Source organism: Sus scrofa, chromosome 8 (genome assembly GCF_054392235.1).
Source record: "Sus scrofa isolate SSC_HxYL_T2T_F1_AM1 chromosome 8, Sscrofa_HxYL_maternal_Yorkshire_Landrace_v2.0, whole genome shotgun sequence".
NCBI classification, from domain to species: Eukaryota; Metazoa; Chordata; class Mammalia; order Artiodactyla; family Suidae; genus Sus; species Sus scrofa.
Genome location: NC_139390.1, coordinates 87,944,687 through 87,971,482, shown reverse-complemented (window position 1 = coordinate 87,971,482; position 26,796 = coordinate 87,944,687). Strand labels below are relative to the sequence as shown.

At 38.1% G+C, this 26,796-nt stretch overlaps 1 protein-coding gene across 5 annotated transcripts in view; it reads right to left on the bottom strand.

Moving 5' to 3' along the window:
* Positions 1-26,796, bottom strand: part of LOC110262145 (uncharacterized) — a 601,789-nt gene that overhangs the window by 230,293 nt on the left and 344,700 nt on the right. For 2 of the 5 annotated variants that reach the window (XR_014812843.1, XR_014812841.1), the window contains one exon: positions 18,835-18,932. The exons of the other annotated variants lie outside the window; for them this stretch is intronic. The gene's annotated coding sequence lies outside the window, so the exon portion shown is untranslated. The remainder of the gene's footprint in view (positions 1-18,834; positions 18,933-26,796) is intronic. 5 annotated transcript variants of the gene reach the window in all.

Here is a 26,796-nt window from a genome sequence, read left to right as displayed (position 1 = left end):
TCTCGCTAGGATAACCTAGAAGCAGCACTTTTTAAAATGGTAAAATAGGAGTTCCCATTGTGGCTAAGCAGGTTAAGAACCTGAATAATATCCATGAGGATGGGAGTTTGATCCCTGGCCTCACTAAGTGGGTTAAAGGATCTGGCATTGCTGCAAGCTGCAGTGTAGGTTGCAGATGCACCCTGGATTTGGCTTTGCTGTGACTGTGCTGTAGGCTGGCAGCTGCAGCTCCAATTCTACCCCTAGCCTGGGAACTTCCATATGCTACAAGTGTGGCCCTAAAAAGGCAAAATAAATAAATAAATAAAATTAAAAAATTAAATTAAAAATAAATAAAATCAAATGGTAAAATAAATCTAATGACCATAAACTTGCATGTTAAAACTCATTTTTTCCATCACTGGTTTTTTTCAAGTATTTAAATAAATAACTGCTGTGTACTGTGGGGAAAAAAAAAAAGAATAAAAGAATATTAGAAGGCCCAAAAAACAAAACAAAAACAAACAAACAAAACCCAACCTTCTCCTGTGCCCGGGTAATAATATCAATAATTTCCTACCAGAAGATTTAAAAACTATAACCTGGTATCTCCATGGATGTAAGTAAGGGCAATGCAATGGAATGAGATAGAATGCGTCTTCCCTAGGTTGCTGATTTTGCATTGAAAGGAGCTATTGCCTTCATGTAACTGGGCCACTCTCCCCTCTCCTGGGGCCCACAAAGAGAAAAGAGACAATTCAGTGAAGTCAGCACTGTGGGGACAGTGGATTGTGTGTACACCATGGATGAGGATACAGGCTGTCCTTGAGCTTCCTACAGTCCTTCACAACAGTAACTCATATAATCCTAGACAAGTTATGCTCATTCTCTAATGGGAAACTGTGACATGCAGAGATGAGTGATTTTGCCCAAGATGGTGTAACTGAGCTAGTGCCCTGTGGGGCTGCTAGGCACACAAGGCTTTCTGTCTCCTGCATTTCCTGTTTTGAGGGAATAAGCATCAGCCTCCTTGAGTTCCAAAGGGCAGTTGCTAATCAGGGAAGGGAAGGGATGCAGAGACCAGGGAGGAGCAGTCAAGATTGAATAGTGCAGGGAGTTCCCATTGTGGCTCAGTGGAAATGAATCTGACCAGTATCCTTGAGGATGCTGGTTCGAACCCTGGCCTTGCTCAGTGGGTGGGGGATCCGGCATTGCCATGAACTGTGGTGTGGGTCATAGACACTGCTCAGATCCTGTATTTCTGTGGCTGTGCCATAGGACAGCAGCTGTAGCTCCGATTCAACCCCTAGCCTGAAACTTCCATATGCTTCGGGTACAGCCCTAAAAAGGAAAAAAAAAAAAAAAAAAAAAAAAGAGAGAGCGAGACAATAGTGCAGGCTTGGGGCAGGGTGTTGGTTCCTTCTTAGGGAATATATATAACAATATCTTTGAGCTTTTCTGCAGAACTAAAGCACCCAATAAATGAAAGAACTACTTGATGAAGCATTCTTCATTCCAGAAAGGAGGACCACCAGAACAAGTCCTGGGGTTCACTACAAGGCAAGCTTGCCTCTACCCTGATCCTTATCTATGGCCCTGTTTTCTACTCTCCAAACTATAAAACCACCTCCTAATCCCTTCCAAAGTGGGGGCACAGTCTTTAAGGCATTAGCCTATTGTGGCCCCCTTTGCCTGGAAAATCAATAAAGCCATCTTTTTCTCCTTCACCCAAAACTCTGTCTCCACAGTTCTATTTGGCAACAGTGGACAGAGGCTGAGTTTCAGCAACAGTATCACAGCTAGTAAGTGGAAGAGCTAAAATATGGACCCAAGGAACCTGGCTCTAAAACTCCATGGTTGTTAGCCACATAGGTACACCAAGTCTCAGGATACAGTTATAGAGACAGGTGGGACTGAAGGCCTAAAGACTAAGGTTTATGTCCCAAGGCCACCTTCTATTAGCAGATAAATGACCTTATTAAAGGTCTTTAATTTTTTAAAGCCTCAAGTTCCTAAAATAAATATATATGCACCCAACATAAGATCACCTCAATATACAAGGCAAATATTAACAGACACAAAAGGAGAAATCAACAGTAACATAATAGTATTAGGGCACTTAAATACCCCAGTTACATCAATGGATAGATCATCCAGAAGGAAAATCAATAAGGAAACACCGGCCTTAAATGACACATTAGATCAGGTGGACTTAATCAATATTTATAGAACATTCTATCCAAAATCAGCAGAATACACATTCTTTCCAAGTGTACATGGAACATTCTCAAGGATAGATCACATGCTAGGCCACAAAATAAGCCTTGGTAAATTTAAGAAAATTAAAATCATATCAAGCATCTTTCCTGACCACAACACTATGAAACTAGAGGTCAGCTACAAGAGACTGTAAAACACACAAACATATGGAGACTAAACAATATGCTACTAAACAACAAATGGATCACTAAAGAAATCAAAGAAGTTCCTATCATGGCTTAGTGGTAACGAACCCAACCAGTATCCATGAGGCCACAGGTTAAACCTCTGGCCTTGCTCAGTGGGTTAAGGATCCAGCATTGCCATGAACTGTGGTGTAGGTCACAGACATGACTCAGATCCCGTATTTCCATGGCTGTGGTGTAAGCCAGCAGCTACAGCTCCAATTTTACCCCTAGCCTGGGAACTTCCCTATGTCACAGGTGCAGCCAAAAAAAAAAAAAAAAAAAAAGAAAGAAAGAAAAGAAAAAAAAAAGAAGTCAAAGAGGAAATGGGGGAATCCAGACATTGGCTATATCCTTATTTTCCCCCTCTACCTGGAGGCAGGGTTCAGCACAGCTTTCAGTTCCCCACCCCAACCTGCTTCTACTGAATTGGAATTTGCATTTTAACTCACAACTCAAACAATTTTCATTCACAATAAAGTGTGATCCTTATTCCCCCAGAGAATCCTTTAATATAAATACATTGGAACCATCTTTGTACAGTGACAAAGATGGTCAAAATATACAGACTTCCAGCTACAAGATAAATAAGTACTAGGGATGGACAACATGATTCATACAACTAACACTGCTATATGCCATATATGAAAGTTCTTAAGAGAGTAAATCCTGAGTTATCATTACAAGAAAAAAAGTTTCTTTTCTTTAATTTTGTACCTATATGAGATGATGGATGCTCGCTAAATGTATGGTGGTAATCATTTCATGATATTTGTAAGTCAAATCATTATGCTGTACACCTGAAACTTAAACAGTGCTGTATGTCATTCACTAAAACTGGAGGAAAAATAAAAATAAATAAACAAAACCATTGGGACACTAAGCCTTGTTTTACTGAACATTTTGTAAAGGAGACAAAAAGGGAGGGGAAGTAAAACTGCAGCAAAAAACTTTAAAATTCCCCCATATATATCATTACTGACACTGTAGCTCTATACAGTTAAGAAGAGAAAGATACTTGCCATGCCATTTCCTTCCTCTAGTTCTCAGAACTGATGACTGGATTTTCTGATAACTGAATTTTTCTAAATTTTCACCTGGACCTCTCTAAGATAAGATCTTTAAGATCTCACCTCTTCCTCATGAGTTGTAAATTATTTATTTATTTATAAATAATTTACGAAGTATGATGCTGCAATCAGATGAAGGAGATGTGAAAGTATCTCAGAAAAGGAAGTGATACATTAATAGAAAGTATCATTAGTATTCCCCTGAAAGATGGTACAAGATGAATAACTTAAACTATTGACTCATTTATACTTATGATTGACATATGCACAATAAGTAATTCTACACACTGATGACTGATGACATCTTAACACTTTCCCACAAACCATACCTTGGCATGTTGCATCACAGACAATACAAAATTGGTCAGACAAATTTCCAAATCTGACTTCAAGCAACTCTCTTTTAAAAATGAAAACAGCCTTTTCCCCCCCAGTTTTTTATTTGACCCTACCAGTCTTTCTTTTACCATACTACATTTGTTGACTTAAAAAAACACACAACATGAGATTTGTAAGTTTTATTTGGGGCAAAATGAGGACTATAGCCTGGGAAGTAGCATTTCAGATAGCTCTGAAAAACCACTCCAAAGAGGTGGGGGTTGGGTGTCAGTATATATGTGATTTTGGTAAAGCAGGGAGGTACATGCAACGAGGCACACATTTTTCAGGTTACTACTAGTCATGAGGAGCAGAGAAAATTAGCAGTAAAAAGTTCAATGTTACCTATTTAGGAAATGAAATTGAGATACTTAATGACAATACCAGTTACCAAAAAGCACAGAAGCTACAGTGTAAGATAGCAATTTCTCTTCCTCTCATTGGGGTGCAGTTCAAAGCAGGGTATTATTATAAACTAAATATCCTACAGAACACACACATGAGTATAATGAACATGCAGGTACTTCTGGAAATATCTACATAAAAATACAAATCTGAGAGGGAATAGAGAGTTTATTCTACTAGAAAAAAATAAAGTAGAATTATGTAGCTATTCTGATCTCCATGCCTACATGGCACTAAACATCCTCTGGTTAAAATTTCTCTTTCCATGTTCTTCTGTCGAAGTAATATTTCAGCTCCCTGACAACTCATATTAAGCAATATTATAAAACTTGAGTTATCCTACCCATTACACTGGGCTACTGTTCCACTCTATTGTCTTAAAATGATTTTCATCTTCCTACAAGTTAATATATAAAATCTGTATAATTTTGGAGTGTATCTGTGCATGAGAAAGGTCTCAAACCATGCCCTCGTGAAGCAGGAGATAGATGGTTCCCAGGCTGTACAACTGTAATCTGTTCCCTGTGGACAGATAACTTGATGATAAAAGCTGCATCCTGTTTGAATAAAAGGTACAGGCCACCTATTTCTCATTCTTGAGGTCAAGGATAACCCCAGAACTACACACTCACAGAAAGGTTCATCAGGGGTCAGAGAAAGGAGGAGCACCAGACCACAGTACATCCTGTCAGCTTCCTGGAAGCCCTTGTGCTAGAACCCATCCTGGCTAAAAGATGCCTGTGCACAGGGGAGGGGCCTGAGCCAGGCCAAAGCCAGATGAAGCAAGACGATTGGTCAGAGGAATCCCAGAAGGACCACCCCCATACAAGTGATTTAGACCACCTGCAAAGCACATGCCATGCTCTTCATCTCTTGCTCTTTCTGCCTTTATCTCCCTCTCTCCCTCTCCACCCACCCTCTGCGCCCTCCTAGCCTGCCTGTGCTTTCTCCACACCCATCTTCTCTCTGTTCTCTCTTAATAAATATTTATTTGCCTCCTTATGCTCAGTCTCTTTGTGGAATTCTTTCTCCAAAGGGACAAGTACTGGGAACCTACATCAAATAGTTAGGGTTCAGCATTCTCACCCTACAGCCACCCACCTGGGACCCTTCTATCTCCTGCTTTGATGTCACCTTCCTCATTCTCCTGACCCTCCAGACTGCATTTGACCTTTTCAAGGTAACCTAGAGAAGAGTTTCAAGTAAGAAGATTCCCACTCAAAGGCAGATAACATGAATCAATTTTTCCAATCGTGTGTGTGTGCATGTGTGTGTGTGTGTGTGCGTGTTTGTAAAAGGGGTATATTTTAACCATTTGCTTTGCCAACTCATTCAGCTTTGTGACATGAAGGTACAGCTAGTCTTTGGAAAATTCTTCCCTACTATATTGCCCATATATTAATGAAACTTAATAGAGAACTTCCCAAATTTGACAGCAATCCTAAAAACTGACATGACATTACCAGGAACAAGTTATAAAGCCGGACACATTTTTTTGACAGTGTTCATAATAAAAACATAAAATTAATCAACGATGTTAGAGAAAAGACTGAATGACCTTTGCATTCTCTCTACAGAAGATGTTAAAAAAATTTCTCTCTTAGGCAGAGGTGATTAAAAAAATGTGTAACCAAAAAACATAGGGGGAAAGATTAATAGAGAAGTGTGCAGGGAACTGTATTAAACATTTCCTATTTTTCTGGATTTATGATATATACCATATTTCTCAGATTTTATTAATTTGTAGCTGCTCATGATTTCTTATTTGCAATAAAGATTTACTTTTTATATACTTTTGTGTTTGTAATTCTGTAAAAAGATTCTAAGGAGGGTGTCCTCAAATTGTAGAAGATTTAGGTCTGCCAAACTTGCATCCTATGAATTACACACTAGCTCTTTTACTTTAGGAATACAGACTATCAATTCAAGTGTTTTGCTAGATAATAAAAATGAGGCATCATTATCCAGATCTAATTAACTTAAGTAATTCCTTTCATTTCTCCCATCTTCCTAGTCGCTGCAGAGGTGTGGGTATGATGTTGGCCCAGCGCAGGTGGTTAAGGACACTGCAGCTGCAGCTCGGATTCAGTCCCTGGCCCAGGAACTTCTCGATGCCATGGGTGGGGAAAAAATTTTTTTTAAAAATTAAAAAAACCTTGTCATGAGGGAGTTCTCTTGTGGCACAGAGGGTTAAGGATCCAGTGTTGGTTGGAGTTCAGTTCCTGGCCCAGGAACTTCCACATGCTACGGGTGCAGCAAAATACAAAACCAAAAAAAAAAAAAAAAAGAAGGAAAGAAAGAAAAAAACCTGTCATGAGGAGTAGACAAATTACGTGTGGTATAAAGTAGTGCTGAGCAAATGTCATCTGTTATTATGAACCAACACTAACATGTCCAGGCTTTTCTAACATTAAAGATAGTTGCAAACCCCCCCACCTCCTTGTTATATTGATAATTAACTTGGGGAAAGTCAGCACCTGTCAGTAGAAATAATCTGGAAGCAGGAACAATTGTGCAAACAGCCAGAGCATTCCAAAGAATTCCAGAAATGCTCTCACATTCTCTAGGACATTCCTTTAAGCACCAACTAATTTAAACAAACAGCCAAAACTCCACACCAGAAATATACATGCAGGGCCAAAGGCCAAAAAACAAATCCCAGTGACAAATGACCCTCTGTGAGGAAGTCAGCACTTAATATCGTCTGCTGTAAAAAGTGCCTCAGAATATTGGACAAGTCAAGGTCTTGTAGCTTTTTTTAAGGCTGGTGGGATATCTCCAGCCTGGGCTGCTTTGCCTGCCTTGGAGAAACCTCTTTGTTAGACAATTGCACCTGAAGCAATAGCTCAACAGAATTCAGCCTTAACAGAATTAACTGGTTAATGGTAAAGTGTTTCCTTTTGTAAAATTTTTTTCATATTTTTTTTCACCTGCACCATATGGAAGTTCCTGGGTCAGGGGTTGAACCCATGCTGCCACAAAGACAATGCCAGATCCCTAACCCACTGAGCCACAGTGGTTACTCCAAAATGCGTGCTTTTTAATGGAGGGACATCAACCTCCTTGATTTAATCAAAGACGCTGGGAAAGGGCAGCTGATTCATCTACCTTCTCACAGATAAGCCAACCTCTTGGTCTTTGCAACTGGGGATTCTGAAACTCTATTTGCCAGTTGATCTTCCCAATAAATATGGCTATAATAATCACAGTCCATGAATACTAATTGGTTTGGTTTAGTACTCTGCTACAATAATAGGCTTGTAACATAGAACCTGAAATGTATATCAGTTTCTCAGGAATGTAATAATTTCCGCTGAGCACAAAAATATAGGAAGTTGTGTTATCCAACAGACCTGAATCATGGCTGGCCATTGTATGAGAATGGTAAATGTGGGACCCTGAGCTTAGTCATTTCTTGGCATTTTTTAATCACCAATTTTATCAAATGTGCTGTGCCAGAAGATCTAACCACCCTGCCCAATAATCCCATACACAACAGGAGAAGGGACAAATCACTTCTTAAAGGAGGATCTACATGAAAAGAGTGTTGGGTCATTTCACTGGAACGAGGTTCCTTTACAGATCTCATTGCATGGTCATTTATGATGGTCACTTATGATAGACCATCATAGAGTTCCGAGCAGCTCCGTGGCCACATCTGCATATAGAGCTACAACTTCTGAGGACCATATGCGCTGATGGGCTTAATGGCTTCCAACCAAACTGGATGGTTTAATTTGGCCATTGGAGAGCAAGCAATCAAAGAACATCTCTAGGGAAAATCCTACATAAGGGGTAATTTTTGTGGCCCATCAGAGGATCATTCTAGGGTGACACTAGAATAATAAACCTTGACTCCAGGTAGTGCGAGTTTGGGAGAAAAAAAAAAATAGGTTTTAAGAATGTTGCCTTTAACACAAAGACAGAAATATACAGATCAGTGGAATAGGGTAGAAAGCGCAGAATTAAACCTACGCACCTACAGCCAACTAATCTATGACAAAGGAGGCAAGAATATACAATGGAGAAAGGACAGCTTGTTCAATAAGTGGGGCTGAGAAAACTGGACAGCCACATGGAAAAGAATGAAATTAGAACACTCCCTAACACCATACACAATAATAAACTCAAAATGGATTAAAGACCTAGATATAAGACCAGACACTATGAAACTCTTAGAGGAAAACATAGGCCAAGCACTCTCCGACATAAATGACAGCAACATCTTCTCAGATCCACCTCCTAGAGTAATGACAGTAAAAACAAAAATAAACAAATGGGACTTAAGTAAACTTAAAAGTTTCTGCACAGCAAAGGAAACCCTAAACAAAGCAAAAAGACAACCCACAGAGTGGGAGAAAATCTTTGCAAATGAATCAACTGATACGGAATTAATCTCCAAAATTTATAAACACCTCCTACCACTCAATACCAAAAAACAAACAACCCCATCAAAAAATGGGCAGAAGATCTAAACATAATTCTCCACAGAAGACATATAGATGGCCAAAAAACACATGAAAAGATGTTCAACATCACCCACTATTAGAGAAATGCAAATCAAAACCACTATGAGGTACCACCTTACACCAGCCAGAATGGCCATCATCAAAAACTCTACAAACAATAAGTGCTGGAGAGGGTGTGGAGAAAAAGGAACCCTAGTACACTGTTGGTGGGATTATAAATTGGTGCAACCACTGTGGAAAACAGTTCGGAGATTCCTCAGAAAACTAAAAATAGAACTACCATTTGACCCAGCAATCCCATTCCTGGGCATCAATCCAGAGAAAACCATGACTCAAAAAGACACATGTATGCCAATGTTCATTGCAGCACTATTTGTGATAGCCAAAACGTGGAAACAACCTAAATGTCCAAGAAGATGTGGTACATATACACAATAGAATATTACTCAGCCATTAAAAGGAATGAAATACCAGCATTTTTGGCAACATGGATCGATCTAGAAATTATCACACTAAGTAAAGTCAGTCAGACAGTGAGACACCAACATCAAATGCTTTCACTGACATATGGAATCTGAAAAAAGGACACGATGAACTTCTTTACACAACAGATACTGACTCAGACTTTGAAAAACTTACGGTTTCCAAAGGAGACAGTTTGGAAGGGTGGGGTATGCGCTGGGGTTATGGGATGGAAATCCTATAAAATTGGATTGTGATGATCATTGTACAACTATAAATGTAATTAATTCACTGAGTAATAAAAAAATTAAAAATAAAAAAATAAAAATAAAAAAGAACGTTGCCTTTAAGAAGGGACTCAGAAAATGTAGTAAATAACAGGTGTCATTAGGTTCCACCCAGCCACAGGCCTTTATGCATATGTTTTCTTGCCATCTCAGGGAAAGAGGATATCCCTGGAAAGAAGTCCCCAAAAACATCTTCTTGAAGGAACTCTGCAGAGTTTCTATTATATCCAAATGCACCTTGCTCAGGAATACACTTCACCATCCATGCTTGAATGAATGGCAACCTTTGCCTTAATCTGCAGAGAGCGTGGGGGGCACCTGGCAGCCTGCCTTCATCCTCTCAGCCCATCCTGGGGTCTTGGCCAGATTTGGGATGTACCAACAGCCTAAAGAATTTCATGTTTATCTTACTAGAGAAAGTTAGGTCAGGTGGTATTAATTTTTAAAGTAGTGTTTCCCAACTTTTCCCACATCATGGCACTTAGAAAAAGGGATAGTATTCCTACTCTGCAGGAAACAGATAAGGCAGTGTGTGTCCAGAAGTACCTTGCTGGGGGAGGAGAAGAAAGTGGTAGTGAGGAGTTCAGGGGCCCTAGGTTATGCCCCTCCCCCCAGCCTGGGTGGATCAGCAGTCCAAGAACAGAGAGTCCAAGAACAGAAGTCCAAGAACAAGCACCTGCCAGAGAGATGCTGCCTTTAAGAGCGTGGATGTTTCAATGTTCCCTGGAGAATATAAGATTCTAACAGGTCCTTGTGGTAACATCAGTAACCACAAGATGGAAGCAACCCAAGTGTCTATCAGCTAATGACTGCATAAACAGAACGTGGTCCATTCATACAACAGAATATTATTCAGCCTGAAAAAGAAAGGAACTTCTGAAACATGCTGCACTGAGGATGAATTGTGAGGATATTACTTTCAGTTAAATAAGCCAGATGGAGGGAGTAAACACCGTATGTTATACTCGGTGCTTAGAGTAGTTAAATCATGAAGACAGAACTTAGAATGGAGGTTGCCAACAGCTAGGGACAAGGGGATAGGGACTTAGTGTTTGTTTAAAAGGGACAGGGTCTCAGTTTGGAAAGATGAAAAAGTTTGGGAACTGGGAGGTGGAGACTGGTCCATTGCTAGGATTGTGATAAGTCAGAGGCGGGAGATCCAGGTGGCACTGATGCTACAGCTGGATCTGAGCCATGGGAGGGAGACAGCCTCTTCCTGGGGGAGCTCAGCCTTTTTTCAAGGTGTCCAGCTGGTTGGACGAGGCCCCCATGTTCTGGAGGATAATCCGCTTTCCTTCTTTATATAATGAAATAGGAGGGCAGAGTCACTGTTATTTATTGAAAGCTAATACTTCTATATGGTTAATTATGTTTCACCCATTGTTTAAATATTTTTGGCTGCTATGTAAACATTTCATAAATGCAACAGTCACTTAAAGCCATATTCTCATCTCTTAATTCTCTAAGGGCTTGGCATGAATGCAGTGGAAAACACAGAGGCTTTAGAATTCAAGAGCTTCCTTGCAAATACCAATTGTGCACACATATGGTCAAGATAGGTCCCATACACTTTCTGAACCTTTGTTCTCCCACATTAAATGGGAATAATAATGCCTACTTCCAAAGATAGTTAGGATTTTAAAATAAGTTTGAAAAACTGGTAGCACAGAGAAATAGATATTTATTAAATATGTATGCCTCTCACTTCCTCTCCATGGAGGACAAAGATTACTAGGAGCAGTTAAATTCCCCATATCTGTTCTCATACGTGACTCCTCTTTCTTGCATTCTGTTATCTCCTATCATTTTCCTTCTGTCACCTGCCTCTCTGCCTCCTTATCTAGTTTTCTATTTCTGTATTGTCTGCTGTCTCCCTCCTTACCATGTCCATACTTTCTTCTCTCTCAAAATTGGGGCGAGGAGGGAGGAAAAGGAATATGGATGAGAACAAACAGGAAATACAGTTGTTAAATTTAAGTCCCAGCTCTTGTGAGGCACTGCCCAAATCACTTTGTGTAATAACAAAAAGGAAATAATATCAATAATAAAAAAGAAAAGAAATCATTTCTACCAGGCCAGTCCTGTGCTGTCTGACCCCTTGATTTCCATCAATACCCTTTATATCATTGGCTCTCCAACTTTACACCACTTTGCAGGCTAGAAAAAGCCAACACAGACGCATCAATAGGAATTGTTCATGGAAGCAGTGAGTCTTGTTAAAAGAAAGGACACACATGGTAGGCGCTCAAGAAATATTTGCTTATTGCATTAATGCATTAATTATATACTCACCAACACAAATATCTAAGGATGCAAATTTGGGCTATGCCATGGATTCACAAATCAAATATAAGCTTATCACTCCAGACATAAAAAAACAATCAAGGTAAAGCTAAAATAAATGTAAAAGAAAGATATTGGATAATAAAACTCCTTTCTTTTACATTTTTGTTTCATTAGCATCAGTGATACAGGAAAAGCACAGAATGTATTTAAAGTGGGTAAATGCTGAGTTCCCCTAGCCTAAGAAGTTGATTATGATGGTGTGATGGAGACAGCAAGAATCAGCAGATCAATAAAATTTCCAAGATTGGGCGAGTTCTACAAAGAATATGCAGGCTGGCACATATCTCCAGCCACTTTCTGAAATGCTTACTCTAGTAGTTCAGATACTGTGACCTTAGTTTGAAAAGAGCAGGAGGCAACCCCTCTCAGCAAGCTTGTAAACAAAAATGTCAAGATGGTTGGAAAGGCAATAACACTAGCCATCAGCAACTGCCACTGATATAAAGCAGGTGTAGAAGTTGGAGTGTATATGAGTCATTTTTATAGTCATCTTAATGACAGCTTTTTCCAAAGGCACTACTTACAGCTCCTTAAAAAATAATTACTGTTGTTATTCTTTGTGATGCAATTACTCACAGGATTCTAGACATACTGAGCCTTGTGGGGAAAGGGTTTCTGAAGGGGTAGGGCCCCCAGGGTTGAAAGATAAACTGAGGCAGATTTAAACATTTAAGAGTTTGTTTGAGCGAATATTGATTTGAATCAGGCAGTTTCCAATCTATCAGATAAAAAGGAGCTCCATGGAGGTGTATAAATTGGAAAACTTTTAAAGGCAGAAAGGAGCAGGAATGAGGACATTGTACTAGGCCAAAAGCAGACTGGTTATTGTAAAGTTACTTCCCTTTAGGGAATAGCAGGGTCTATCAGGCAAGTTACCTAACTTAGGCTGATCAAATGATTCCTGGCTGGTTGGTTGAAGATTCCATTTCTGAGACAGCTGAAGCTGTACTGAAACTGTTTCAGTTTGGTGTTGTGGGTCTTAGCATAAGCAACTCCATTTTGGTCCTGTTTTCTTGTTTTAAATATTAACTACATGGATAAACTTTTGGTAAATTTGCCTATGAGATGTGAGGCACTCTGTGAAAAGATAGTAAGTAACTCTGTAACAGGAGTAACAAGACCCAAAAGTCAAGAAGCGTAACACTGTCAAAGACTCAAATTTTATTCTCTTGATGGGAAAAAATGGGATCAGATGGATTTACTGTCATTTTATAAGCACAAAGTAATATCTGTACACATCATAAAATTATATTAATATTTCTATATACTATATATTAATCTCTCTCCAACATCTCTATAATAGATATTTCTGATTCATTTATACTTTTATGGTAATAAGATGTAATATAATTCTGCAGAGTACTGATTTACTAAGTCAAATATTCTTGGATGAGGGTGAGATGGCTTAGCTGCACAGGAATGGAGAAACCATTAACATCTAATTCATGTGAAAACTGCCTCCTGGTGTGGGGCAACAAGGTGGCCCTGGATGAAAAGAAGCAGAAAGAAGAGCAGACTGGGAGTTATCAAGGGGAAAAGGGGAGGGAGTGGGATAGATGGGCATTTGGGGGTTTTTGGATGCAAACTGTTATATTTGGAATGGATGGGCAATGGGATCCCACTGTACAGCACAGGGAAATGTGTGTGACTGGGTCACTTTGTTGTACAACAGAACTTGACAAAACATTGTAAATCAACTATACTTTAATAATAAAAAAAGTAGAAAAAGAAAAAGAAAAGAGGTAGAAAGAAGAGAGCAAAAAGGGAGCAGGAAAGAGTGAAGACTTCTAGGAAAATTTTCACTTATAAAATGTTTGGTCATGGGTGGGTGTTAGGAAACAAAGAAAATAAGTTTAAAATGAAAATTATTGACTCATCGATTTGAAAGAAGTCCACAATGATAAAGAGAGATAATGGGAAAAAGAAGCAAAAGACAAGATACTAGAGCTGCTTAATTTTTCACCCAGGTCCTTCTATCAATTAGAACCATAAAAACTCCTATTATTTCTAATGCTCTCCACCAAGAAGTCAACAGAAAATAAAGCCCTAAAAATAATTCTCACCAGAATTATAAGCAAAATGAACAGGAACTGAAGGGGGAAGAGGTAGAAGTACTGGTTAGAGGAAGAAGAAATGATTAGACAAAAATATATTGACATAGTTTTATGTTATAAAAAGTGGAAACAGTAGGCAACTTAGAAGAAGGATGGAAGACAAAGTAACAAGGTATCTGAGGGAAGCAGAGGAAGGGAGCTCATTCTATACACAAAACATATCATGCTTCTCTGTAGCTAAAGACAAGCAATTGCTTGGACTTCTGCCTCTTGCTATCATCAATAGTTATCATTCTCACAGCAACAGTAGCAACAGGATAATTACTATGTCCTACTGTACTTTCCTAAACACTGCATACAGATGATTTCACTTTGCTCTTGAAGCTCCCTGGTGATCAGCCTCCTATTATTACTCCTGTCTTTGTAGATGAAGAAGTTCTAGAATGTTAGAGATAATATTTACAACTTCACATTCACTGTTGCATTGAAAAAATTCTATACTCCCACCCTCAAATTCATAAAGATTAAAATACCTCAATCCTGTCTGACTTTCGCTGACATTTAAATACTGTACTAAATGATCACTTTCCTAAGTCTAATAACCATCTGCCTCCATACAAATTTACTGTAGTATTACTGAGCATATTTGTCATATTACAGCCCCATGACTGACTTATCTTAGAATTGGAAGTTTATTCCCTTCACCTATTTCATTTAACACCTCACCTCTTCCCCTCTTGCAGCCACTTGTTTGTTCTCTGAGTCAGCTTTTGTTTTGACTGCTTGTTCCTTTGTTTTTGTTTTTTTTTTTAAACAAAATGTGTATGTAAGATTATATGGTATTTGTCTTTCTCACTTTGACTTTTGCTTAACATAATAACCTCTAGATCCATGTTGTCATAAGTGACAATACTTCATTCTTTTTATGTCTGAATAATATCGTTTTATACACACACACACACACACACACACACAAACGCATATATATGGATAAAGAAAATGTCCTCTCTTTCTCTCTCCCTTCGTCTCTTTCTCATCTATCAATGGACACTCAGGTTGCGTCTCTATTTCAGCTATTGTAATACTGCTGCAGGGAACATATTTCAGCTGTTATAATATTGCTGCAATGAACATAGAGATATATATATCTTTTTTAATTAGTGTTGTTATCTTCCTTGGATAAATACCCAGGAGTGGAATTGCTGGATCATATGGTAGTTCTATATTTAATTTTTTGAGGAACTTCCATACTGTTTTCATTAGCAGTACCAATTTACTTTCCCACCAACAGTGCACAAAGGTTTCTTTTTTCCACATCCTCACCAACGCGTGGTATTTCTTGTCTTTTTGTTGAAAGCCATTCTGACAGAAGAGAGATGATAACTCACTGTAGTTTTGATATCCATTTCCTAATGATTAATAATGTTGAGCATTTTTTTCATGTATCTATTGCTCATCTATATGACTTCTTTGGAAATATTTCTGCTCAGGTCCTCTGCCATTTTTTAGTAAGTTTGTTTTTGTTTTTGTTTTTGATACTGAGCTGTATGAGTTCTTCATATATTTTGAATGTTAGCCTGAATATATCTTTTGAAAATATATTCTCTAATTCATTAGGTTGTCTTTTTATTTCATTGATGGTTTCCTTCATTGTGCAAAACAGCACAGCATTTTCTTGATAAGTCTGGCTAAAGGTTTATCAAGTTTGTTCATCTTTCCAAAGAACCAGCTCTGAGTTTCATTGCTCTTTTCTGAAGTTTTTCAATCTATTTCATTTATTTCCACTCTGATCTTCATTATTTCTTTCCTTTACTAACTTTGAGTTTTGGAACTTTTTTCCTAGTTCCTTTAGGTGTAACGTTAGTTGGTTTTTTTGTTTGTTTGAGATCTTTCTTGTTTCCTGAGGTAGGCCTATATTGCTATAAACTTCCCTCTTAGAACTGTTTTTGCTGCATCCCATATATTTTGGAATTTTGTGCTTCTATTTTCATTTGTCTCAAGGTATATTTTGATTTCCATTTCAATCACTGTAACAACCCACTGGTTGTTTAGTAGTATGTGTTTAAACTCCACATGTTTGAGTTTTGGGGTTTTTTTTCTTGTATTTTATTTCTAGTCTCATGCTGTAGTGTTCAGAAAAGATGCCTGATATGATTTCAATCTTCTGAAATTTATTAAAAATTGGTGGCCTAGCATGTAATTACCCTGGAGAATGTTCCATGTGTATTTGAAAAGACTGTGTGTTCTGCTGTTTTTGGATGAAATGTTCTATATATATCTATTAAGTCAATCGGTCTAATGTGTTGTTTAAGGTCAATGTTTCCTAGTGATATTGTCTGAATGACTATCCATTTATGTAAGTGTGGTGTTAAAATCCCCTGTTATTGTAGTACTGTTAATTTCTCCCTTTATGTCTGTTAATATTTGCTTTATGTATTTAGGTGGTCTTATGTTGACCATATGTGTACTTAAGTGTTAAATATTCTTACTGTATTGATCCCTTTATTATTCCGTAATGGCCATCTTTGATTCTTGTTATAGTGCTTGTCTGTTTTGTCTGATATAATACCCCAGCTCTCTTTTTGTTTCCATTTGCATGGAATAACTTTTTTAACCCTCTCACTTTCAGTCTCTATGTGACTTAGACCTGAAGTGAGTTTCTTGTAGACAGCAAGGACATGCCTCTTGTCCTTTTATCCATTCAGCCATCCTTGTCTTTTGACTGGAGCATTTAATCCATTTACTTTAAAGTAATTATTGATGGATATGCACTTATTGCCATTTTGTTAATTGTTTTCTGATTGTTTTTGTAGTTCTTCTCTGCTCCATTCTTGTTCTCTTGCACTCTTCCCCTGTGATTTGATGACTATCTTTAGAGTTAGGTTTGGAGTCCTTTCTCTTTATCGTTTGCATAACTATTATAGGGTTTTGGTCTATGGTTACCATGAGGTTCATATATAACAACCCATGTACAGAGATATCTATTTTAAATTGATACTTTCTTAAATTTAAATGCAATCTAAAGGTCCTACATATTTATTCTACCCACAGTGTTTTTATGTTTTTGATATCATATTTTACATCTTTTTATTTTGTGTGTCCCTTAAATACTTATTGTAGATATAGGTGATTTTACTACTTTTTCCTTTTTAACTTTCCTATTAACTTTATAAGTGGGTGATCCATTACTTTACTATATGTTTGCTCTTATCACTGAGAATTTTTCCTTTCACAAGTTTCTTATTTCTAGTTATGGCCCTTTTTTTTCCACTTAGAAAAATCTCTTTAATATTTCTTATAAATCTGGTGGTGCTGAACTCCTTTAGCTTTTGCTTATCTGTAGATTTCTTTATTACTCCTTCAATTCTTAATCTTGCCAGGTTGAGTATTCTTGGTCGTGAGTTTTGTTTTGTTTTTAGTTTTAGGTTTTTTTTTTTTTTTTTTTCAACATTTCGAATATATCACACCACTCCATTCTGGCCTGCAAAGTTTCTGCTGAAAAGTCAGATGACAGTCTTATGGGAGTTCTTCTGTACATACTAGTCACTTTTCTCTTGCTGCTTTTAAGACTCTCTTTAATGTTTGACATCTTAATTATAATATGTTCTGGTGTGAACTTCCCTGAGTTTATATTGTTTGGGACTCTCTCTCTGTGTTTTCTGGACATGAATGCTTATTTCAGTCCCCAAGTTAGGGGATTTTTCAGCCATTACTTTTTCAAATAATTTCTCTGCCCTTTTCTCTGTCTTCTACTTCAGGGATTCATATAATGGGAATGTTAGTACAGTTGATGTTGTCTCAGAAGTCCCTAAACTATCTTTATTTTTTTTAATTCTTTTTTCCTTTTCCCTATTCACCTCAAATAATTTCCACTATCCTTTCTTCCAGATCACTGATTCATTCTTCTATATGACCTAATCTGCCACGGATAGCCTCTAGTCTATTTTTCATTTCAGTTATTGTTTTCTTCAGCTCTGGTTAGCTCTTTTTTATAGTTTCTAACTCTTTGTGGAAGCTATTACTATATTCATCCACTTTTCTCCCAACTTTGGTGAGCAGCTATAGAATCATTACCTCAAACCCTTTATCAGGTAGACTGCTTATCTCTGTTTTGTTTAGTTCTTTTTCTGAGGTTGTGTCTTCCTTCCTCATTTGAAACATAGTTCCCTGTCTCCTCATTTTGCCTACTTTGTGTTTATTTATCTGTATTAGGTATGTCTGTTACATCTCCCAATCTTAGAGAAGGGGACTTATATAAGAGTTGTTCTATGGGACCCGGGAGCACACTCCCCTCAGGCCACCAGAGCTAGGTGCTCTGGTGGTTTCCCCAATGTGGACTGCATGCACACTTGTGTTGTGGTGGGGCCAACTATTATGGAGATGCTGGAGGCTAGTCTGAACCCCAACCCAGCTGACACTAAGGCCCTGCAATCATCCTGGTGGGTGGGGCATGTCCCTGGTGCTAAAAGGCTAGAAGTGAGATTCCAAATTGGCACCTGTCAGGAGTGTTAGCACAACAGAATGAGATCACAAAAATGGCTTCCAGCATCTCAGTCCCAGGAGGAGTCCCAACTGCCTCCTGCCTCTCTGGGAGACTCTTTAAGATCAGCAAGTGGGTCTGAGCCAGGCATCTTACAAACTGCTGAGTCTGCACCTGGGACTTGGGGCAAGTGAGGTCTTGTGTGGGCCCTTTAAGAGCACAGACTAGGTTTCTTACACTCCTCTAGCTCTCTTGGATGTAAGGCTCACTGGTTTTCAATACCAGATGTTTTGGGTCCTCGTCTTTCCAGTACAGGACCCCGGGGCTGGGGAACCTGATGTGGAGCTCTGACCCTCACTCTTTAGGGATAATCTCTTGATTGTGAGATCCATTTTGCTTGTGATTTGCAACACCAGGGTGCAGGTATTGACCAGACTGCATCCCCTCCCCTCCTACATACCTCACTGTGGCTCCTTCTTTATATCTTTACTTGTGGAAAATCTTTTCTTCTAGTCTTCAGATCATTCTCAGAGATAGTTGTTCCATAGTACAGTTGACCTTTGAACAAAATAGGGATTAACTCACATAAAACTCATAGCTTGTCCTCCATATCCATGGTTCCTCTGCATCTGCAGACTGTGATATCATATTATTTATTACCATTGAAAAATAGCTATATATAAGTGGACCCAGGCAGTTCAAACCTGCATTGTTTAAAGCCAACCATCGTTGTAATTTTGGTGTATATTTGGAAGAAGGTGAGCTTAGGATCTTCTTACTCCACTATGTTGATCCTGATCCCCAAGGCCAAGATCACACATTTTCTTATCTGTTTCATTGACAATCATTCTGTAATTATTATACTGCAACACCACCCCAAGTCAATAATCCAGGCCATTAACCTATCAAAAGTAAATTTTTAATTTTAATAAACTATCTCCAATAACAATAAAACCCTGAGGTGAACAGGACAATACTGCACTTGACTTTTGCAGGCCATCATTTGAATATATTTACCTAGTGATGTACCCGAATTATTTATTCATGAGTGACTCAAAGAAAGTCCTCATTTTGTGTAGAAATCAACAGGGAAATTAGATGTATGGCTGAGATAAAGATTATAACTTGTTAGTAATCACATTGATATTCTAAGACGCATTCATACACACTGATTCCTTTTTGATGGAACAAACCATCAGATTTCTGACAAGTTATATATACACAACTTAAAAACCTCTGTCTTCCTCTTTTGATGATGCCTAGCAGAAACAGATGATGTTTCATTTGAACACAAGTTTTTCCTTAGGTGATTTAATGTACTTGGTCAAATCATAAAGTTAAACTATAGAGCTCCAAAGTTTATGTCAGACTGTCAGAAGGTATTTGTTTAAAAAAAAAAGTTATTCATAGTTTAAAGGAATGATATATTTAGATCCATTTTATGGCAAGATTGGGTAGATATTCACCAATTCTGTTTTCTTTTTCTAAAAAAAAAAAGGATAAAACTCCAGTGCCCCCTATAGTTGAACTGGCTTCAAGTGACTGGGTTTTGACCACTGCCATGTAAAGGGAAGAAATATACTACTTTCGTGCCTGTATCATAAACTCTGATGCATGACCATTCATAAAGGCAACCATGGAGACGATGTGTTGAAGATAACAAGACGAAAGAGAGCAACCCCAATTGCACTGGACGGTGACTTGAGAAAGAAACAAACCTACACTTACTTAGGCACTAAGCTCTGAGATTCAAGAACCTGTTTACTACTGTCCCACAATTTAGCCCAACCTGAGTTAGAAAGTGGTATTGGTGATAGGGAATACCATCACAAAACTTTAAAGATGTAGCAGGGCATCAGGCAGCAAAGAAACTGACACCATGGGCTGGAAATATGGTCATCTAAGTTGTACAGTTGGGAAAAAGTTGTAAAACTGTTATCAATAATAATTTGATAGATGTACCACAGTCTCCTAAGTTGGAAGCTCTAGAGGAAAAGATGGAAAACAATCACACCACCAGCGTATACTGGTTAACATAGGCTGCACTTGACAAAGCATTACATGAAAGGGATGAGTTCAGGAAAGAACTAGATGGTTTGGAACATTTTTTAAATACAATATTCATATCAGGAGTCATACTTCATTGAAACAGTCGTATTTCCAAATTTCCATAGGCCATTGTATCTTTAAGGGTTAACACTGCCTGCCTTAAATCCACTAGACAAACATCATTAGCTGTTCTATTTTTAAGCCAGGTCTGTTCATATTGCGTGGTGAAGGGGCAAAGGCTGGAGAAAAGGAAAAAAATAATGCAGCTGTATCCCAGGCTTTCAGAAAATCCTTTCCAAGTGAGTGGGTTAGAACCTGTTTATGCTCTCACTTAGAATGAGGTATTATTTTAACGGCAAACAACTTCTTTTGTATGGTTAATGAATTTTCATGTTGGGAAAGAAAATAAGAAAGATCATTAACTTTCTTTATAAGGCAGAAAAAAAAAAATCCAAACACAATATTCAAATTTTCTTGAAAGATCTATGATATATCAGGGGTGGGGAAACTTGAAGGGTGTGATCTGGTATTCATTTCAATGAGCTGAATTTAATTTTCTACTTTAGGCAACAATGCATGGTAGTCATTGTTTAACATCATTCCACTTAGGCCTCAAAAATCTCCATAAAAGAAACATTATGGGGAATTTATATGCCTCTAGTTAGGCCAAAGTTCTGAAAAGAGTGAGCTTGAACTTGGTGACCAAGAGAGTTCCCTTCTTGTCTGAGGAGGAAGAACTTTGGTCACCATCTGGACTGCAGGAAAAACACTGAGAACCTGGTTGGGGCAGAGCCAAATAAATCATGTACCATTTGGCAATTCTAAAATCTGGGAGGTGGGGTGGAAACTGCCACAGGCCAGTCCTCAAGAGACTGCCTCGTCAGAGAAAAACGTAGTGAGTTAACAGAGCAGGAACCTTACAGAAATAAGAATCAGGAGATACAGGCTCTAAAACAGACTCTCCCACTGGCCAGATATGTGACTTTAGGACAAGTCATGCTCCATTTCAGACTTTATTCTTCTCTTCCATGGAATGAGGAAGTTGAACTTAATTAGGAATTGCCAACTGAAACATCTACAAGTAGATGTTAGCAAGTACTCTCATGGGGAGACTCACACGGTGGGGACCATGGCTAAGTGAAGAATGTATGCCCTTCCACTGGGAAAGCTGCTATTCAACTCCAGCTAACGGATGACACGCAGAAATGCACACCCAGTGTTGCCGAATTTCCAATATTTTCAAGAGAAGATAGAAATCAGGGATTTTTATGAAAAAAAAAGAAACTTTACATTTCTAAACATTCACACCTAATTCAATTTTTAAAACACATTATTACCCAAACAACACAAAAATATCTGTTGGCATGTTGTGGCCTGGAGGCCCTATTTGTCTACCAGGCAGTTTTTAGGTAACAATCTCAATAACTAGCCCCTTCCATCTCTGAAGATAAATTTAAATTAATTACTTGATACATGACATTTTGTTTCCTCTCTCTGTAATCCATTTTCTCTCATCTTCAAAATGTTCAGAAATGAACAAACGCTATGTTGGGGCCCTAAAAATGTGTCTTCCTCCCTCACTCCACTGAGGCTGTGTTCACAATGTTAGCCATGATCTCCTGACCACAAGCTGGAAAGGCAATTAATTACCTTGCCTTCATGCTTCACTGGTTTGTAGCAACTCAAATCCTCAACACCTCTTCTTGAAAGCCAGCTTCTGCTTTTCCACATGTTTCTAATCACCTTGTCCCAGATTCTTTTGCTGCCTCCTTTTTTCCTTCTTCCTAAATGTGGGTGTTCCCAGAAACTCAGTATTCTCTTTAGGTTCTTTTCCCAAGATCTCATCTATAACTTCAGCTTCAAACATCACTAGGTTCATTCATAGACACAAACACCTCCTCTCCTGAGGAGGTCCAACTCCAGGGTTCCGATGTTGGAACATTTCAACTTGGGCTATGTTGTTCATTCCTCAAATTTGCTCCAAAGTTATCGTTTTCTCCAAGACTTCTCCTCTGTGTTCCTCCTGCTCTTAAAGATCTCCCACAGTTTTTCACATCATTCCTCCAGTTACTCCAAGTTAAAATTTTACTGTCTTTGACTCACCTTGCTCACATTCAGACTTAATGATCTATTCACCAATATTGGGAACATTTGTCTTTATCTTTCTAAGGAAAGTTCCTGCACTTAACATTTCAGGTAACACCTTTTGTGTCTTTCTTACTGCCTCACTCCACCCTGCATTAGGGACTGCCACTGGACATTACCACTCGCATCACATCATATACTCACTTCCATCGCCCCCGCAGAATAAATACCAACTTCTTGAATTTCTGTCCATTTGCCATCATTAGAAAGACAAAGTCTCCCAGATTGCTTTGGAATAGATTCCAGATATGTTTAATTCTTTAATATTTTGTCATTATCTCTTGTTTTTCCCATCTGTTATAAAAATGATAAAATTTTTTAATGAATTAAAATATGTATTCCCTTCTGTTTATAATTTTCCCTCCTAAACAATTTCTATAACTCAAAGTTTGCAGAAGCAGAGCATAAGGTGTAACCAACAGATACCAACGTGGAAAGCTTCACTAAAATTCCTATCAGCTGTAGAGTGTTCATGCTCTTTCTGTACAAAAAGCAAAGGTCTGGGAACTCTCCTGACCATGACTTTAGTCAAGCAAATGGTCACCCTGTGCCCTCATGGCTCCTCAGAACACGGAAGAGAGTTTACAGCATATTCCTGGATCATGTCTGATTATACCATCCTATCAGCAAACTTAGTGGGGGTTAGGTCGATGTCAAGCACTGGGTGGTAGACTAGCAGCCTGACTGAACTCAGACAAATACTCTTTCATTTAACAAACTGTTGAGCACCTACACTCTGCCTGGTTCTTTGAAATATATTTGGGATATACATCAGTGAACAAAACCAAGATGCCTTTTGATAGTGCCTTCATTTTATAACAAGGAAAATGCCCACAAATGGCATAATGCCATAACCAAAAAGTGAAAGGGCTTCTATACCAATAATAATTACATGTATTAGGTACTTATTATGCACTGAGTTCTTTTCTTCCTAGGGATTTATAAGTATCGATGATGGGGTAGATTTAATTACTATCCTCAATGTGCTCTGTAGAATATTTAAGCATAGAATTTAGCCCTGTAGCAATATTGGACTGATCTTACAACTTAAGCCAAGATAATCAACAACTGAAGGGAGTGGGTTAAGAACCCAGCTAGTATCCATGAGGATGGTGGGTTTGATCCCTGGCCTCGCTCAGTGGATTAAGGATCCGGCATTACCGTGAGCTGTGGTACAGGTCGCAGATGCGGCTCTTATCTCACATTGTTGTGGCTATGGCATAGGCCAGCAGCAGAAGCTCCGATTGGGCCCCTAGCCTGGGAACTTCCATATGCCACAGGTGCAGCCCTAAAGAGAAAAAAAAAAAATTAAAACTGTAAATGGAGGATTACCCTTCAAAATTGCATAAAAATAAACTTTTTTAAAATTAAAAAAAGGACAGAAATGAGCACCAAAGAGCCAAAGAGGGTAGAACTTACAGTTCTGGAAAGTAAAATAAAGTACCCCAGTTTTGTATTTGGCTACCACGGCAGAAGATTTTCCTCTGATTCCAGTGTAACAATAATAAAAAATAATAACCCAATTATGGCAACTAGAAATGCAAATTAAGAAATTCTGAGGACATCGGAATTATCTTGTACCATTGAGAGGAAGATTGTATGGGCAGAAAAACACTTCAGCTCATGAATGAAAGCATGTTGTTCTGAAATTCTGAAATAATAACATGTAATATTACAGCAAATATTGCACATGAGAAACCTCCTGAATTTTTGAACATATTTTGCATAGCTGCTGAAATTTAACAAAAAATTTCAACTCAATTCAGAAGGTTGCATGGGGATCTTGAATGTTGGCCAAGAGTTCCCCCCTATGACTTTGCAATCCTTAGAAGTGTCTGGCAGAGTGCCTTACATTTACAGTGGAGAAGAGGAACCTCCTAACAAATTTGTTTGAACTGTCTGGACCTGCAAAGTAAGAAAGGCTCTGTGGGTCTTACATGTCCAAAAAGAGCAACAGAGCAAGTGATAAAACTTCTATTATCTCATTCCTGATTCTTGGAAAATAAGTTCAGACAATTTTGAGGAAAGCTCATATTATTTATGTTTCATACTTTGTGCATAAAGAAGCGACATCATCAATTAGATGGAAAATAAGCTGTATCTTGCATGAAGCGTCTACTCTGAGCAAGGGACTTTAAAGGCTTTACTTTCGGGGTCTCAAATTTTTACACACTACAAATACTAAGTTAGATTATTGAGATCTTCCCTAAAGTTAAAACAAACTAAAAACTTCCTTTCCCTGGAATAGCCTTGAACATACAGAAAGTTTTAATTGCTACAGAATCTGGAAATAGGACACTGATCTTTTTTGTCCAAATGAAAAGACACCGCTAAACCTATAACTATATAGTCTGTATTTAGCACAGACTTTAGGACGTTAATCAGTCTGCTGAAATTCTGCCCTATTACACCATCCCATTGCCTCAATCTTACTTAAGTTTCAGTTCAGAGTCAACTGTTTTTCTCTTCCTTTCAGCCAAACTTCAGGAGCTTTGAAGCCAGTCCAAGGAACAGTCTAAGGCTGGGTTTGGCAGTTTGTTTTCATTGAAATAAAGCCTATTCATTCTTTCTTACTAGTTTAATGTGTAAATGGATTTCAAAAATTAGTATATACTCATAAATGGTAGTTAATCAAATTGATTCATAAAATAATATGACTCAGTTCATGTTAGCATTGCCACTGTCTCTCCCTATTGCTTCTCTTATCAATAGACAGAGGAAAAGACAAATCTTAGCTAGTAGCAGACAATAATACAAACGACCAGCCCTAGAACACAAATTCCAAAAAAGAAAATAAATATTGATACTAAAATGTGGGATAGAGTGTATTACATTTTTTCATTAGACCTATTGTACAATTTGTTTTGGATACCACTTAATTTCATGGGTGAAACTAGCATTGAAATACACTAACCTATTTTCCATTTTAAAATAAAAAATTTTGACCTGAGTTCTGTTAGATGGCTGCCTTGAAGTAGCTGAATTATTGAAAATAGCTCTAACATAGTCTTCCATGAAGTATGCATGCTTTTATAAGTTTGAATACATTTATTTATAAGTCAACATTTTTAAAGTTTGTGTGCATCTATTTCTAAATATTTATGAGTGTACTTCCACATTAAGTCAGGAGACAGGAATGAAAAACTGTAAGAAATATTCTCAAAATATATCCAAATCTCAAGTTTAAGAAAAAGGAGGAATGAACCAAATATTCCAATGCTTATAGTTTTTTTTAAAACCTCTCTATTGGGGTATGATTGACCGCAGTTTATTCGTTCATTCATTCATTCTTTCTTTTTTATTATTTTTCAGTCTTCCTCTAAGATATTATCCTAGATTAGCACTGTTGATACAGCAGTCTGTGTTATGCTAGGAGTTGTTCAAGAAAGTGTGACAATGTGGATTTACTGTCCTGCTATTATTCTCTTTCTGGGAGGGTAATAAGAGGCCTATTGATGAATATCCAGGGCAGGTGAGAGTAGAATACTAAGGGCATAGAAAATATTTATGCCAATATTATTCTTCTAACATCCACCATAAATTTTACATGGTCCTTTGTTTCAGAGGCAATTACAGCCTAATGATGTGTCACAGAATAGGATTAAGAAATGCTTGAAATTGCTAATAAATATGAGGCTTCTTGGGGGGTGGTTCTAAAATTATATTGTGGTGATGGCTGCACAACCCTTTGACTATATTAAATACCACTGAATTGTATGAATTGTAGGGTATGTCAGAATTCAATGAGGTTGTTTTTAAAAGATATATCGTGTCCAGATAGGAGGAATTTTAATGATTACTTTAAAAGGTTGTATATTATAGAGTAAAATCTAATTCTGGTTTTGGACTCAGACTGACCTGGGTTTGATCTGTGGCAGGAAGAGGCTTGGGATAGGTGGGGAGGAGCAGATTCTCTACACAACTGAATGGTGGGGGGAGAGGGGGAACATAACACACTGACAAGTCTCTTTGAGAAAATCTTCACCACTCAATTTTTTTTTCTTTCTACCTTCTGACCTCTTTCACCAATGTCTCCCACACCCCAACCTCCTGCCTCCTCTGGCAACCATCAATCTGTTCTCTGTATCTAAGAGCTTTTATATTCTTCCTCTTATCCCCCTCCCCCTCTGCCTCTCCCTCCTCCTTCTTCCTCTTCTTCCTCTCCTCCTCCTTTTCCTCCTCCTTCTTCTCCTCCTTTTTTTTCTCTTTAGATCCCACGTTTAAAAGA